Raw genomic sequence first — 18563 nt, 5'->3', positions numbered from 1 at the left:
GACCTGCATGGTCCGTGTTTGCAGGTCTCTCTCAGGAAATTGTCGACCAGTGCCTGGAGGAACTTGTGTCTTCTATCGAGTCCTCTCTTGAGAAGCTCGCGGAATGGGGTAAATTGAACCTTGTCCAATTTAACCCCTAGAAGACTCAAGTTTGCGCGTTTACCACTAAAAAACCCCATTTGTAGTATCAACGCTCTTCGACAACACTTCCCTTAAAGCCTCGCCTAGTATCGGAGTACTGGGTCTCGAAATCTCGAGCGATTACCAATTTCGTGGCCATCTGGAGGGCGAAGCCAAATTGGCTTCGAAGAAACTGGGCGTTGCGTAGAGATGTCGCTTCATTGTGTGTCTTCTACCGCATTTATCACGGGGAGTGTTCCGAAGAGCTTTTTAACCTGATTCCTGCCGTCGAATTCCACCTTCGCATGACACGCCACAAGTTAGGATATAATCCCCACCATCTGGATGTGTGGCGGTCCCCTACAGTTTGACGTTTGTCCTCCTATTCCACAAAAAAAAAATTGAATACAAAATTATATAACGGCATAAGACTGATAGAAAGAGGAACAGAGATTTTAACAGGAAATAGCACAGGAGATGGTGTTGTGATAACTCGAATTTACCTCTTTCTTAATAATTTCCCTTTTAATTTTGTGAACTTATGTTACGCAGTAACCAGAAAAAAGCTCAAGGACAAAGTCTTTCTATGCAATGCGCAATACGAGTAGTAACTTCGCTGCGCACATTCCTGGAAATTCGGCTTTTCTTTAATATACATAGAAACGATATTAAAAATATTGTTGCGCCTTCACGTACGCAGGTCATTGTCGAATTCACTCTTTAACGTATCCAATTAACAAACACCAAAGCAATGATCTGAATTCTCATATTAACAGACAACCAAAACCATTTTGCGTTCTATAATATATTAGCACACCAAAATAGATTTAAGTACTCACTGTTGTAGAAGCGGGCACAACAAGTTCTTATATAATTCAACGCCACCGAAGTAATTTCCAATGGAATTTGTACGAAATATTCATCGCTACAAGCATATTTTACAAGTTTGACTATTACTCATTAGCTTGCAAAGTCTTTCTAGCTAAGACAGTTTTCCAATTTACATGGTTATATATCTTAAAAGTTTTCATGTACTTAACTCATTAACTGGCACAGGAACACTAGATTTGAAAATACATCTTAAACATTAATATGATGCTCACGGAGAGGTTAACTGAAAAATTTCCAGTGGGAGGCTCCTTTGCACAGGTTGCCGGCTAGATTATGGGTACCACCACGGCGCCTTTTTCTGCCGTGAAGCAGTACTGTTTTAACATTATTGTGTTTCGGTCTGAAGGGCGCCGTAGCTAGTGAAATTATTGGCCAAATGAGACTTAACAACTTATGTCTCAAGGTGACGGAAGCAATTATTATAGTTCCACTCAGAATTTTTGGGTTTTTCAAGAATCCTGCGCGACCCTGCATTAAAATGGTCGTCTCGTCCCTTATTTTCATAAAAAAAATGCTCGAAACATAACCACAATATCTATGTATGCCTTTCACAAAACTATGAAATAGACAAAAAAATATTTGATTTATTTCTGAAAAACTTACACGCAAATTAGTTTCGCTTGTTTGTATCTTAATAAAAATTAATAAAATGTTTATCTAAACCTATTTTTCTACCTTGCTAAAATACGTCTACTGCTGGGCAAAGATCTTCCCCAAAGATCTCCACGACGATAGGTCCTGCACTGCCCTCATCCAACCTATTCTGGCTATCTTGACCAGATCATCGGTCAACCTTGTGGGGGGCCTACCAACACTGCGTCTTCCAGCACGTGGTCGCCATTCAAGGGTGTTACAACATTTATCTGTCGAGCTGTGTGTGCTCACTGCCACTTCAGTTTCGCAATCATTTGGACTATGTGGGTAACTTTGGTTCTCCTACGGATCTCCTCATTTCTGATTCGATTGTAGGGAAACTCTGAGCAGAGCCCCTCTCTATATCTACCTTGTATGTTGTCAGTATTTTCTGCGTACAAAAATATGTAAGATATGTAAAAAGTAGTGCGCTATACTAGTACAGCGTATAGCATCACTGTATGTCATTTGTTGACTCCACTGGAAGATCAGCGCTGGTTACGCTTGTAATCAGCATTATGCTGAATTTGTGGCAGACACTTTATGTATAAAATATATTAGATTATTATACAATTACTAGCTTACCCAGCAAAAGTTGCATTGCCATTTAAAGTAATTAAAAAAATTCAATTATTAAAATTTTTGATGCATAAAAAATAGATGACGACCGATAATCGACCAAATATATATCGTAGATAAATGAAATTTATCGTACTACAATTATTATCTTGCAACCCTATTGTGGATCTGCGCATAGAAGAGAATAATATAATAATCGAGATACAAAAATAGTATATGTTATAGGCGTGGGTTACCCTTATCATTAAGGGGCATGAAAATAGATGTTGTCCGATTCTCAGACCTACCCGATATGCACTCAAAATATGTATGAAACACATGGATGTAGCCATTTCGAAGGAGTTTGGTAACAAACACCAGGACACGAGAATTTTATATATTAGAATATTTCTTTATTTAGTTTTGTATTAATTCTTCTACGTAAATGGTTAATACTGTGTTTGTTGCATAAATATATTTCTCTATTTTCTTTTCATTTATTAATTTCTTAGAAGGTTAATAGATTATATTATCTGAGCAGAGAACTATGCCGTGTAGAGTCATACAATATACAGTAAATAAACACTTTCATGTTTCAAGACACAAGTCATTTTGGAATAATGCAGTGGCAATTTGAACATACGAGTATCCACATTCCACATAATATAGTGTGTGTTATGTGTTACAAGTTGTTTCAATGATATATTTAATACAATATACTTACTTAAACATACATATATTCATATAAACATACATAAATACATTTAAACATCCATGACTCGGAAACAAACATCTATATTCATCATATAAATGCTTGCACCTACCGGGATTCGAAGCCGGGACCTCCAGCTTAGTAGGTAGGATCGCTAACCACTCGGCTATACAGGTTGTCAAAAAATTAAGTAAGTTGTAATTAAAACGCGTGTTATTGTAACTGTGTTTTTACTTTAGATTAGGTCCCCCTTAAAACGAGATCTGGAAAGGTCTTAAAACGTCGGGTTGACTAAAATAATAATAAAAATTTAACTTTTACGCAAAAATCTAATGTAAAAACACAGTTACTACGCTACGCTAGTTACGCGTTTAAATCCTTTAAAAGTCTTCTCTGATGTTTCGGGAATAAGGAATGTAAATAACATATGAAAGTGAATTTTACAAATTTATTTTTTTTACACTAATTCACTACATTTGTTCACATAATTCATTCACAAATTCATATTAAATTGACTTGATTAAGAATCTGACGAACTCTGCAATGATATTTGCAACCCAGACCACTTGTAAGTTTGTGTTAATTTAATTTTCCCTTAGCTTGTCTAGATTCAACACTTTCAAACGTTCAGACTGAGAGTTGGCGAGTAGTCCTCATTATAGAGACCGCCTCTCCGACTAATTTCTACGAGACGACTTCTCAAACTTTGAAATTTGCATATTGACTTGCCTATTCGTTATGCATTGAGTGCATTTGCGTTTAGATAGAAACGCTTCTACTTTTGCCTTATTTAATTAAAAAGTTTATTTCTTTTAATTAATATTGTTTGCTACTTAAAGCCGACGCATTTGCTCAGCTGTATAATGAATAATTCCTTCAGTATCCGTGGTAAATTTATTTTAAATTTTTTATTAATTTAGAATTTGATATATTGTAATAAGCGTTTAGTTCTCAAATCTCCTCAAATTCTTCACGTAAGTATCATTTGGAAATGTCTACACAAAATAAATAAAATTTGAAAAACAAAATTTTATGAACGATGCGCGACTCGTTATAAAATCTTGTATGCTTTGTTCAACTCTCAGGTTGTGGCTTCATCGACAGGATCTACTTTACAGTTGATAACCTGCTCAACCCCAATATTTGCATATTAGGAAATTGACTTGAGATGTCGCTCTTGTAAATCTAAACAATTTGTTATGTTTTTAAAGTGATAACCCTCACTTCTAGGATTAATACACAATAAAATTTGAAAAACAAAATTTTATGAACGATGCGGGACTCGAACCCACGACCTCCGGCGTTCCGTGCCGGTTCTCTAACCAACTGAGCTAACTATTCGAGTGACGTATCGTTATAAAAATCTTGTATGCTTTGTTCAACTCTCAGGTTGTGTGTCTACACAACAGAATAACCATATAAGAGCGAGCTTTTTTTAAATTTTATCTATATATAATTTGAAAATGGATGTTTGTATGTGATATATTATATAGGTACATCGTTTCACTCCAACGCCGTTCAAGCGATCCCAAAAATTTGAAAGTATTTGTATTATTTCTTGGAGAATTCGTCTTCTTTATCCTCTGCAGTTTCTACCAGGAGCTGTGAGAGCGTCCCAACTTCTATATCGGTTAACTAATCCCAATGAACATAAGTATCCAGCTGTATTTGAACACAGAGAATGTATTGTTGGATTCATAGATTGCAGAACAAAGTCTGCCGTGTTGAGATATATTTAAATTTGGAGTTTCAAACTGGATATTTTGGTTAGCATTAAATAATTGTACAGCCGTTATGTGTGAATATTTTTAAGGCTTAAGTTATAAGGTTATCACTCTTTTATAAGCTTGTATGTCTGTATGTAACGGAATCTTTAAACGTTATTTTCGACCCATTCACACGTCGGATAGTTTGACAACTTTGCACACTTATCAAGGACCGATTAAAATTCAATTAATTCCAATTTTTATACCAGAATCTTCCGGATGAGCGACTACTTGTGCCTCAAACCAAGGCGCCTGCTAACAAACATAAAAAAAAACATACCGCCGAATTGAGAATCTCCTCCTTTTTTGAAGTCGGAAACACTAAAAACACATTTTAATAGAAAACCAAACTAAACAGAAGCAAATTATGTTCAATAAGATTAGATTTTTTAACATTTTTGTTAATAACACTATTTGTAATTGAAACTTATTGGAATTTATTTTTAACTATTATTTATTCAAACAAATAATTTATTTTCTTATGGGTGTGGAGGAAGAAGAACACAGGAGCAGTACTGATTGTATATGTGTAAAAGAAGCCACTATTTTGAATATATGTCGTAAAAATCTGAAAACACCGCTCGAGAAAACTCATTTTACAATCCCGCTGCTCTTTGAAGACGGCAAGTTGCACTGTACATGAAGTAATGAATATGGTATTTCAGTTGTTGGCGTGTGGATTGCGGTAGGAATCAGATAACATCATTGTAATCAAATACTTAAAACCAGCACAAAATGCAACGCGTAACAGAATATCTCGAAGACGCTACCAGATATTTCCCATATCTTCATAGCGTATGTTGAGTATTTTATTATATTTTTTTATGGAAAAGTAGGACAAACGAGCTTACGGTTGACCTGGTGTTAAGTGATCACCACCGCCCTCTTGGTCTTGGAATACCAGAGAAATCACAGGAGCGTTGCCGGCCTTTGAGGAAGGTACGCGTTTTTAAAAGTATGTCGTATCGTCCCGAAAACACCGCACAAGGAAGCTCATCCCACAGCTTTGTAGTACGTGAAAGAAAACCACACTCTGGAGGACCGCCACACATCCAGATGGTGGGGATGATATCCTAATTTGTGGCATGTCGAGTGAAGGTGGAATTCGGCAGCAGGAATCACGTGAAACAGCTCTCCGAAACACTCCCCGTAATAAATGCGGTAGAAGACACACAATGAAGCGACTTCTCTACTCAATTGTTGTATGTAGTTGTGAACGTTGAAACCAAATTTAAAGACCTATGTCCCCAAAAGTCTCTAGGAGCTGAACAGTAACTTTATATTTTCTTCGAAAACTGCAGATAATGCTCTGTAATCATTAGCTGATCGTTTTTTCTAAAATAATTGGCAATTGACAAGGATACTAAACGTTTTTAGTACTTCCATTTAATACCTTAGTGCTTCTCTGAGTTTGAAAAATCCCCCGTAGAGGTTGCAAATTAGATTTCATTATTTAATGTCTATTTATAAATTATTCAGCGAAATTGTATATATTTAACCCCGATCCATGCAAAATTTTATCCACCAAATGTAAGAAATAAATATACTCCGAGAATACAGAGTTTACAGTTGAAATATAAAACCCGAGCAATTTATAAGAAGTGTCAGTTTCATTTAGAATTTCTTTAATAAAAGGGATGTAAAACCGCTGGATTAGAAAACTTTTGTATTCTTGCTGACGAATATTTTATTCAGAGATTTTTTAAAGAGAGGCGATTGAAATCGACTTAATGAATATCATTACAATATAATAATGCGTTTGCCAGAATTTTCGATTTCGTCACCGATTTTATTTTGAGCTTAGATTGTATTTAATAGGAAAAATTAAGAAAATCTAAAACTTTACGCCTCTTTCGTCTATTAGGTATATCACCAAGAGGAATATTAAAATCTGAAAACCGTTACTTTGCATGTAATTATTAATTTAATTTATTTATTAGGTTTATTTACAATCACTTGTATACATACAAATAACATAAAAATATAAAAATTAGAACTAAAAACTAGGAACTAAATGTAGTGATTACTTACAAATGAACAAAACATGCATAGAAATAATTAATGTTAAGTATTATATAGAATAAGTTAAGAATTGAGCAGTTTTTTTAAATTAATAAATGAGTACGTTACATAGTTATATACAGTTACATTCGTTTTCCAATTATATCACAATGATATTTAAAAGTATAGATAGGTTAGCTAGACAACATTCGGTGTTTGTAAATGATACACTATCGCACACATGAATAATTTTACATTGCTAGTGTGCTACTACACTACATTACAATTACACGTCAAAGAAGGATAGTAAATGCAATTAACTCAAGCGAAAAAGAGATAAATCTAATTTGCTAATTGCTTCGTATTTGATAGAAAAAATACAGAATAATTCATCAGATATATTTTTTACCGTACACCATGATTTATGCCTAAAATACGATTCATTCATGAGTTCACGTATTAAAGTTATAAAGTAGTAAAGCTGCATTGAAATCAGGTACATAAAGTGTCATTGATTTTTAAAAAAAAAATATTAATTATAATATACAGCCACATTGATAATATCAATTATTTGTACATAATAATAAAAAAACCAGACATAACAAAACAAAACCGAAGTGTACAGTAAGGGTCCCATTTTTACAATTTCACGAACGACGGATCCCAAAAAGTTTTAAGTTTCCAATTATTATTTTTTGTATCTTATATTTTTTATGAATGTCTATTTGTTGAGGGTTTATTATAATAAGATAATGGGATGATCCCAATGGATCATACATAATGCATCCTGAATTATTTTTGTAATCCAAGATGGCCGCCGCGCAAAATTATGATTTCAACAATATGGATATCGTATCCAAGGTTCACGAGGGTGCAAAGAACGAATTTGGGATCATTTTTCAAATCGAAGGTGGCTGATAAGGATCATCCTAGAAGATGATCTATAAATAAATTTAAATGTTTTATTAAGAAATGACTCTGTCGTAAGTCCTACTTACTACTCCACTGCTGAATATCTAACGGCCGCTCCCAATATACTATATACAGATACAGATAAATTACTACCTTCTACTGTAATTACCTGTCAATAATCTGAAGCTGTCCCTATATGCCCGATAAGTCATTCTTATCGCCTTATTTTAGGACGTGTGAATTGCAATTTTCATACAAACTTCTATCGCTGGTAAGCTATACGTCGTCCCATTGACAGACAGCGTGTACGGATAAGGTGAGTTACCGTCGATAAGTTTATTGGGACAGAAAAGTCAAAAATACTCACAATTTTTATCTCAACTAAGAGATCGCACAGCCTGGGACTAGATTATGATTATTTTATAGCAATAGCAATGACAGTACAATATTGTACATTTTATTAAAAAGAGCGCAAAAAAAGAATGCTGACAGAGTTTCTTGCGTCGCTTCTTCTCTCTTAGAGCACCAATTTTTTCCGAAGCTTAAAAATTAGTAGTATCTAGCATATTAGAAATGATATCAAAAATAATTCTAAAGGAATCAATTTTGAGAAAATAAATGCCTTTTATATGGAAACTTCTCTACAGTGCGGTTTCCAGGGCGATACGTGCGACTTAGCGTTGCTCGAACTGTCAAAGATACTCTGTGACCTAAAGCTGCTGGTAGTAGGTGCTGTGATGAGTATTAATTTTAAGTTTTAAGTATATTACTTAAATTCATAACGCTGCCAATTTTGACGACCCATATAGCCCAGTGGTTAGTGACCCAGCCTACTGAGCTAGAGGTCCAAGGTTCGAATCCCGTTAGGCGCAAATTTTTATGTGATGAATATGTATGTTTATATGTATTTACATATAAATTTAAATTAATAAAATATATCGTTTCCTTGCACCCATAGCACAGGCTATGCCTAGTTTAAGGCAAAATAATTTACGTAAAAGGCAGTTAATATTATATAAAAAAACTAAGTATAAAAAAACCGACTTAAAAAAATCAAAAGCATTAAATAACTTAATAGAGATTTTATTTAATGCACCTCTTATGCAAATCTTATGCCTTTAATATTAATAAAATACTACTATTTGTATGTGCTACCTATTGATAGAGTTTAGTCGGTGCCTGCCGGTTTGGGTTGTTTGGTTCTAGACGAAACTATCCCGCTCAAAGTCACGCGTGGCGAGTGTAGGTACCTGCTATTAAATTTAGCTTGACACCAACTTCAAACCTATCAATAGGTAGCACATACAAATAATAGTATATTATTCAAATAAAATTTGAAAAACATAATTTTATGAACCATGCGGGACTCGAACCCACGACCTCCGGCGTTCCGTGCCGGTGCTTTAACCAACTGAGCTAACCGTTCGAGTGACATATCGTCATAAAATCTTGTAAGCTTTGTTCAACTCTCAGGTTGTGGCTCACCGGCACGGAACGCCAGAGGTCGTGGGTTCGAGTCCTGCATCGTTTATAAAATTTTGTTTACAAATTTTATTTGTGTATTAATCCTAGAAGTGAGGGTTATTACTTTAAAAAACATAACAAATTGTATATAATTATTATTAAAGGTATAAGATTTCCATAAGAGGTGTAACCTCCTCCTTTTCGTAGTCAGATAAAAAATATAACGCGGACAATGATAAGGCGGTACCCCCTCATTTAGGATACTGTATAAACAATAGAGTATCATATCAATAATTTAAAAACAATTGTTAATATAAAACCCAGAAAGTTCAACATAAGTAAGACATACATACATACATATAATTACATTTTCCCGCTAATGTATATTCAATTTTAGCGGGAGCATTGTCTCTGATCCCATTTACCTGAGGGAGATTCGTGAATCATTCCTTAAATATCAAAGGTCGCGCACCTCGTTACTCACCTTAGGTTCCATTTCCGAAGCCATCCATATTTGTCGTGTCATACCCTTTCATTAAAAGTATGGAGTGTAGGTATGGATTTATTTATCTATATCACATGACACAAGATAGGAAATATCTTTGTGTATTTTGTGATCTATCTCATAATCTTAGATAAAGGATTGGCCACGGATGCGCTCCAAATAGATATCACAGGTGTAGTCGCAAAGTGCGGCAACTAATACGATCGAGCCAGTCTCGAACAATGTGTGACGTTGACGTGCCACATGTTCTGTAAAACTTTGAAACTAAAACGCCGGGTTGCGTAGTAAAACTTTGTTAAAATAATACTAAAAGAAATAAAGAAAGACACTGTGATCACATATCATCAGTAAGTATTTTGTGTTTTATTAATTTTAATGAAAAATTAACACGATGCGTATGTTTCAAAATTTTAAGGCTGCCATTGAGTGTCAAGATGCCACGCACACTAGCATCTAGTAGTTGCCCTTATAAAAAAGCTGTTGTTCTTAGGTAGTGCGGTATCTAGTTGGAGCGCTACGGAGACTAATCCTTAATCGAAGATTATAATATTATGACTTTTTGTAATGAAGTTCTATAAATATAGACAAATCATATAAAAACACCTGAAAGATTGAACATGCCACAAATTACACCATAGTAATCTTTGACCGCTATGTCTATAAAATGCTGCATTTACTCCAGTTGTTTAAAATACTCTTGGTCAATAAGCAGCAATGTAAAACATGTATTTAATATAAGTTACGTATGTTGAATTTTGAACCTGATCTTCAGACAGTGATACGCGACTAAAGAGAAAATTGTGATATTTGTCTTTAAGCACACTTTTGCCGTTCCGCTATCTGACGGCGTATGATTAGATATGTGTAGAACGTTATTGGTTTTATTAAATGCATTTAAATGGTCCTTCATCAAGAAAATACATTTTATTATGGTTGTCAATGTAATTTAAAGAAACTCAAAAAAATATTTGTAAGAGAAGTCAATAACAGACAGACAAATATAAATACTCCATCCACCTCTAGGTTTATTAATAAGTATTTCCAATAAACTATTTTGCATAAGTACTCAATACTTCTCAAAACGCGTAAAGTATATACAGAAGTGTTATTAAGAAGGCTATTTAGAAGTGCGGTAATGAGTTACTTCCCATTTTAAGATTACCTAACTTTTCCGAAATGGTGTTAAATAGTAATATATATATTATTAAATTAAACCTTAAAATGAATAAAAAACAACATTAAATTAATTGACTTTAGTGTACAATAACAGGTAAAATTTAATTAGGAAATAAGATCAAAAAGGGTTTTTATATTTTATTACAAGTGACAAATTTTAATATCACTTACAAAAAATTCACAAACAAGCTATCATCGAAATAATTAACTTTAAAATGAAATAGATCATTTTGTTAAGCTTCTGAGAATAAATTTCAAATAACACAATGACTAATATTCAAATAGAAATCGGGCAGAGTAACATCCTAACTCGTCAACGGTTGCAGCGAAAATGTGTCGACACTAGGGAGACGTCGCCGTTTATAGACGTCTTCACCCTGTCCACCTGGCACTGTCAACACAATTTAAATAATTACTCACTACAAACAATCAATACGGAAACGGGCTGAGTTTCGGTGAGATGTTCACAGTTCGAGGACTAACGAAGTAGTTGTCACCACCACTGGGTCTTCCGCGTAGGCCCTCACGGGCCTCAGGGTAACTGATCGGGGCGATGGCCCCTTTCAGTGGTATAAACGCCGCCTGCAAGTACAGGCGGGGCTCTGGGTGGGACCGGTTGGTCCATGGTGTCATTTTCAGTGGTATCCTGCTGCAGTGCGATCGAGCCCGCGTGGTGTCGCGAGCGATCTGCGGACTGCGGCAGGGTGGTATGTCCGTGGTTGGCTTGCGCCCGCCGCTCAGCGAGGTCGAGCCCGCCGGTAGTGTACCGTTGAGCGCCCATCAGCCAGCGGCGAGGAAGCAGTCGTGTCCTAGGAGACTAGGTAACGTGGTAGTCCTCTTATGTCCGGCGGTCGTCGATGGTATGGCGCGATGCCACGCAAATGCTGGGATCGCGCTCTATCGGCGCGCGCGAACATAGAGGTGCTCAGGCGACGAACGAAGTCGTCCAGGCTCTTCATGCGCAGGTCTCTGGAGATGACCTGATTCCGTACGAAGCGTGGTGCTCCGGAGATGGTGCGGAGCGTCAGCGACTGCTGCGCTCGCAGCGACTTGCGACCCGTCTCGCTTGTCAGCGCAAACCAGGCGGGGGCCGCGTAGGTAAGTCGCGTGCGAAAGTACGCCTTGTATACGCACAACTTCGTACGGAGAGGCAGGTGGGACGCCAGCACGGGGCGGAGAACGTTCCGTGCGGCGCGCGTCTGGGCGACGATGTTCTTAACATGGGGCCGCATCGAGAGTGTCCTGTCGATGGTCACGCCGAGGTATTTGGCCTTCGGGGACCATTCGATGGTCTCGCCCATGAGTGACACCGGGGGCGGCAATAGGTGCGCCCGCCCGATGGAAATCGCCTGAGTCTTCGCCACGTTGACCTTGAGTCTCCAGTCCTTGAGCCAGGTGGGAAGCGCGTCCAGTGCTCGCTGCATCTTCAGCGCTGCATGCGGGGCATTCAGCGAGGTGGTAATGAACGCCGCGTCGTCGGCATACAGCGCTAAAGTGGCGCCGTAGGCGACTGGAATGTCGTCCGTGTATCTGCTGTAGCAGACGGGCGACAGGCAGCTTCCCTGGGGCACACCAGCTCGTATGGGGCGCTCCGTGGACAGAGCGTCTTCAACCGCTGTTCTTGAAAACGTCTGTCTTCCAAAAAGGTGGCCACAGTCTTAACTACTCGGCGAGGAGTAGTAGACGTGGACAGCTTGTACACGAGGCCGACGTGCCAGACGCGATCGGACGCCTTCTCCATATCGAGGAATACTGCAACAGACTGATCTCGCTTGTTGTAGGCGGTAGCGAGATGGTGCAGTACCCTCGTCACTTGTAAAGTGGTGGAGTGTTCGGCACGGAAACCGAACTGTTCGTTGCGTGGCTGAAGATAGGGCGTGATGTGCAGCAACAGTAGCTTCTCGAAGACTTTCGAGGTGGTGGACAGAAGAGTGATGGGACGGTAACTCCCAGGCAGCATGATGTTCTTGCCTTGCTTGGGAATCAGGATGACTCGGCCGAGCTTCCACGATGATGGAAAGTGCCCGGTACGGAGGATCCCGTTGAAGAGCCGCGTCAGCGTCGTGATTGCTCGCGGAGGTAGGTGACGCAGGGCTTCGTTGGTGACTCGATCAGGGCCGGGGGCTTTGCGCAGTCTAGTTCGCCGAATCATTCTTTGGACTTGTCCGGGGGAGAACACGACGGGGTCTTCTCTCGGTACTATCGGCGACTCGAAGTAGTACTTCAGATGTCGCTCGATGGTCTCTACGAGCTGCACATCCGAGGTCGGGTTGGGTGTAAACTGCGTCTCCAGGTAGTCCGCAAATATCTCCGCTCGATCCTCAGCTCGGTAACGTGGGGTTCCGTCACTGGCCATGAGGGGTCTAATCGGGGAGGGCTTCCCGGAGAGTTGGCGGCAGAGGCAGTGCATGCCGGACCAGTCGTCACCGGCTCGCTCAATGGCGGAGTGCCAGGATTCGTCTGCGACTGTCACCAGTGCGTCTGAGATCTTGGCAGCCAGAGCGTTCAGCCGCGTCTTCATGATCGGACACCGCAGGTTTTGCCATTGCCTTCGCAGCTTCCTCTTCTCCTCGATCATCGCTTGTATGTAGGCAGGGAGCTGGGGTTGTCTACGAGTAGATGCAGCGTCGAGTCTCGACTCTCGAAGCGCATTGGACACTGTTGCGCTGAGGTCCGTTGCGAGTCGGTCGACGTCTGCAGGACTCTCTACTTTAAAGGACGGCGAATGTTAAGCCATGTGTTCGGCGAAGATTCGCCAGTCCTGGCGATGCTTCGGAGAAGACAGCGATGTCGTCATCGGGGTCGCCTTCAGCGTCAAGAGGACTGCTTGGTGGTCGGACATGAGGTGGTCATCCAGGACGTCTAACGACGATGCGGCAGCTAGGCCGCGCGTTATGGCTATGTTGATGACGTCTGGCATGTGGGCTGCACAGTACGGGTAGTGCGTCGGAACCTCTGGTCCTAGCACCTCGTAGCCGTGGCGATCTGCGTCGTCCAGTAGGCGTCTACCATCTGGACTCACAATATTGGAGTTCCACGCCGTGTGTTTCGCGTTGAAGTCGCCCTCGACGATCGTCGGCAGCGGCGAGTCCAACAAGGTGTGGATATCAGCCACTGCGAGTCGATTCTGCGGCGGCTTATAGAAAGCGAACACGCGGGTGGACTGACGCTCGATGCAGATCTCCACCCTAGGGCGTACGACGTCTGCAGTTGAGGTACTGCCATCAGTTGGTGGATGACGTTCCGATGGACCATGACTGCTAATCCCCTGTAAGCAGTCCCGATCGGCGAGGTGTGGTCCTCCCGGTACACGTAGTATCCGGAAACCTTCAACTTGTCTACTGGTCTGAGGTGAGTCTCGCTGGTCAGGCCGATGTCCACTCGACGCTGAGAGAGCAAAGTCTTGAAGAGACGGGCTTTTTGTGATGAAAGCCCGTCGGCGTTCCAGAACGCGATGCGGAGCTTAGCCATAAAAGGTGCAGAGCTCCGTGATGCAACCCAGGATCAGCGGAATCGGGTCACACTGCTCCTGGATGGCTATCAGCACCTGGTTCAGTGTACTGATAACCTTGGTAAGTCGTGGGTCCAGCGGCGTCACTCGCTTCGCATTCGTCCCCCCTGCGGGGGCAGCGACCACGGTGGGCTTGGACGTTTTGCTGCGCTGGATAGGCTGCGGTGCGGTGGGCGCAGCAGCGCGTGGCGCAGTAGGTGGCGCAGTGCGAGGTCTGGCAGGTGGCATGGTAAGTGGTGCGCCTTGGCGCGCTTGTGCGCGTTTACCACGCTTGTGTCGGCGTTTACCCGGTCGCTGTGGCTGGTTGGCAGCAGCCATGAGCGAACGAGCGTGGGCAGTGGTGGGATGCGCGCGTGCAGTTGAGGCAGTGCGTGCGATGGTGCCAGCCCGGCGGTTGCGCGTCTCCTTGCGGAACACCGGGCAATTGGCGTTGTTCGCCGTGTGCGCACCTCCATAATTGGCGCACGTCGGCGGGTCCTCCCTGGGGCGCTGGCACTCTCGTGCAGGATGATTGTCCCCACACCGCACACAGGCAATGGGCCGGTGGCAGTTGTGGGAGGAGTGCCGAAACTGCTGGCATCGGTGACACTGCGCAGGTCCCCTTCTGCCGCGCCACGCCTCAATAGTGATCCCGGGCATACAGAGGAGCTCTCGCATCTCATATATACCTGGGATGAGATCCGGGGTTTGCTGGAGTTGCGCGAACATCAGGCATCCCGGTCTGCCCGGGCGAGCGGGGATCGCGCGCACGTGCTCCGGGACGTACCCGAGCTCGCGCAGCTCCGCCTGGCTCTGTATTGACTGGCAGGCCGCGTTTGGCTACTTTTACGCTCCTCTCCGCGGGGAGCGAGTAGCAGAACCAGGAGATTCCAGCGACACTTTCCAGCTGAGTGAGGTAGCGCTGAATGTGGCGGAACTCCTGGTCTGATTTGGGGATGAAGCGGACGCCTTTGTTGTTGTCACCAACTGTTCTGCTACCGCTTATATTGCGGTCTGTCAGCTGCAGGTGGGGAGCGGTGACGTCACGTCTTGAAATATTTCTTGTGTTTCTAAGAATATATGAATTATTACTTGCATATAACTTTATACTATGACCAAGCAAAGCCGAATAATATATCAACACTTTAACCCGACGTTTCAAGACCTTTCCAGAACTAGTTTTTCAAGCGTGTCGAATAACTAAAATAATAATAAAAATGTAACTTTTACGCAAAAATCTAATGTAAAAACACAGTTACAATTACAAGCGTTTTAATCCTTTAAAAGTGTTTTATTTAAATTTTAATGTGTATCACTCGCTTTAATCAAAGAAAATTTGCCCTGTACTTTCCCCGGGGTGTAAAAAGAATAGGGGAGTCCCAGGCCCATGGGTGTCGTGTCGGTGGCGACTAAGGGCTTTTTAGAAGTGGGAGAGTCACGTTGCCGTCTTATGACGTCAGCACAATCAGGCCAGACTCGTCCGGGTTAATTACCACACTCACAGTTCGGATTGCAATAGCAATAGGCCTGTAGTTTGCCGGATCCGTAGTAGGGAGGTAATAACCTCCCTACTCTCCAAAATCATGGAGAGCATAATTAACCGCCAGCTCTTGGTATACCTTGAGGGTCACCAGTTGATCAACGACCGGCAGTACGGCTTTCGCCATGGTCGGTCGACTGGCGATCTTCTTGTATACCTAACACATAGATGGGCGGCGGCTATTGAAAGCAAGGGGGAAGGGCTGGCAGTTGGTCTGGATATAGCGAAGGCCTTTGATCGAGTATGGCACAAGGCGCTTCTCGCAAAACTTCCATCATTTGGGCTTCCCGAGAGCTTATGCAAGTGGACCTCCAGCTTCCTCACTGGGTTATTGCTCGAATCCCAAGCCCGTGAGCGCTGGAGTGTCCCAAGGCTGTGTGCTATCTCCCACACATACTTCTGCATATCAATGATATGTTGGACACCGCCAACATGCATTGCTATGCAGACGACAGCACTGGTGATCGCGTATACACGGGCCATGTAGGTCTCTCTCGGGAAAACGTCGAGCAGTGCCGGGAGAAACTTGTGTCTTCTATCGAGTCCTCTCTCGAGATGGTCGCGGAATGGGTTAAGTTGAACCTTGTCCAATTTAACCCCCAGAAGACTCAAGTTTGCGCGTTTACCACTAAAAAAACCCCATGTGTCGTATCACCGCTCTTCGAGAACACTTCTCTTAAAGACGCGCCTAGTACTGGAATACTGGGTCTCGAAATCTCGAGCGATTGCCAATTCCGTGGCCATCTGGAGGGCAAAGCCAAATTTGCTTCGAAGAAGCTGGGCGTCATCAATAGAGCAGGGCAATACTTCAAGCCGGCCCATATTCTAGCGCTCTACAAAGCGCAGGTCCGGCCACACATGGAGTATCGCTCGATCCATTTGACCGCGTGCAACGTAGAGCAGCTCGAATTGTCGGAGACTCAGTGCTCTGTCAACGGCGTTGGTAGATCGTAGATCTCTTGGCGTTGCGTAGAGACGTCGCTTCATTGTGTGTCTTCTACCGCATTTATCACGGGGAGTGTTACGAAGAGCTGTTTAACCTGATTCCTGCCGCCGAATTTCCCCTTCGCACGACACGCCACAAGTTAGGATATCATCCCCACCATCTGGATGTGTGGCGGTCCTCCACAGTGCGGTTTTCAAGGAGCTTTCTCCCTCGTACTACAAAGCTGTGGAATGAGCTTCCTTATGCGGTGTTTCCGGGACAATACGACAGGGGTACCTTCTAAAAAGCGCGAACACCTTCCTTAAATGCCGGCAACGCTCTTGTGATACCTCTGGTGTTGCAAGAGAATGTGGGCGGCGGTGATTACTTAACACCAGGTGACCCGTACGCTCGTTTGTCCTCCTATTCCATAAAAAAAAACTATGTTATTTTGTGTTAATTGTGCGTGCATTAATCAAATTAGAGAAACTGTCAACCTTAAATTTTTTAAATCTAGATGCATTAATGATGTAATGTACTTTATTTCATCCATAAATTTCTACACGAATTCGTTTGACTGAAGTCATATGTGTAATGCAATTTGCACAAGAAAGACACAAACTTTTCCCTAAAAGTAAGTAAAATCTAGCTGGTACAAATAAAGATATCAGGCGAGCCGGGACATATGGGTCTCCTTACTACGGTCTTCTGTTCAGACCAAATTGCGACACCAAAACTGGGTATCCATAATACTGCCTCGTACAATTATAGCATTTACTCCAAATGTTAAATTTAAGGATTATATTTGTGGAATTGCAATAAATTGAAATTGAAATAAATATATCGCCCATAGGGTGGCATGGTATAATTGACACATTCCGTTAATAAACCGCGAAGATTGAGCACAACATGTTACTTTCCCGGTCCATGTTAAATCCCTGTCAGCTTCGTATTACCATTGATTTGATGGCGTGAGATCAAAGTAATTTCATTATTGATTGTTTTTTTTTTTTTTTCATTTATAATTTTCTGTTTTTGCATTAAAACGTTCAGCCTTTCCGTGCAATATCCATTTCTCCTTAGACCATCGTTTTGTTTGTCTTAGAAATTTTCTTTTGCCTAATATTGGCCCTTTCTGTCTTGTAGTTAATATTGTTTATTGAATATCTATATAGCATGAGATACTTCTGTTATTGTGTAGTTATTTCTTGGTGACATTATATTGCCACATGTTATATCTTCGGCTTCTTGTTGTTTTTTTGGATATTATTTTCTTATTTTTTCAGGATAATCTTATTTATTGTTTATGTATTTTATAATTTTATACATATTCTTCTATAGCAAGTTTTCAATGCATTCAAGATTAAATTGTGGCCAATGCTGTTAAAGTTGACGTCAAGTTGTTGTATTAATTTCTTTTGGAGTTTCATTTCTTTGTAGGCATTGCATTTCGTGTTTAGCTTCATTGGTATTATTTTTTCCCTGTGTTTATTTCTGAAATACATTCAAATTTAATTTGTAAATAATTTGGTGTCTTGTTGAGTCTGTTTTATTGTATTGTTTTTATTGTGTATTTATTGAATCTACTACGACTTTCTATTTAAATAAATCTAGTAACGAAAAGTAGACAACTGTAAATGTAAATTTAGAGTTTCAGCAATGACTGTGTGTGTTCTCTCTGTGCTATAAGTTCGTAGCGTCCCTACTACTCAACCGTTGTATAAGGACTTTGCATACCATGCAGTCTAGTCTACTGGTCTGCTGCACTTTGAATATACTCGAAATACATTACGGTACCTATTTCTACCGTGAAGCAGTAATGTTTAACCATTACTGTGTTTCGGTCTGAAGGGCGCCGTAGCTAGTGAAA

This window comes from Leptidea sinapis, chromosome 21, assembly GCF_905404315.1.
Source record: "Leptidea sinapis chromosome 21, ilLepSina1.1, whole genome shotgun sequence".
In the NCBI taxonomy this organism is placed as follows: Eukaryota; Metazoa; Arthropoda; class Insecta; order Lepidoptera; family Pieridae; genus Leptidea; species Leptidea sinapis.
Note: the sequence above shows the minus strand (reverse complement) of the source record.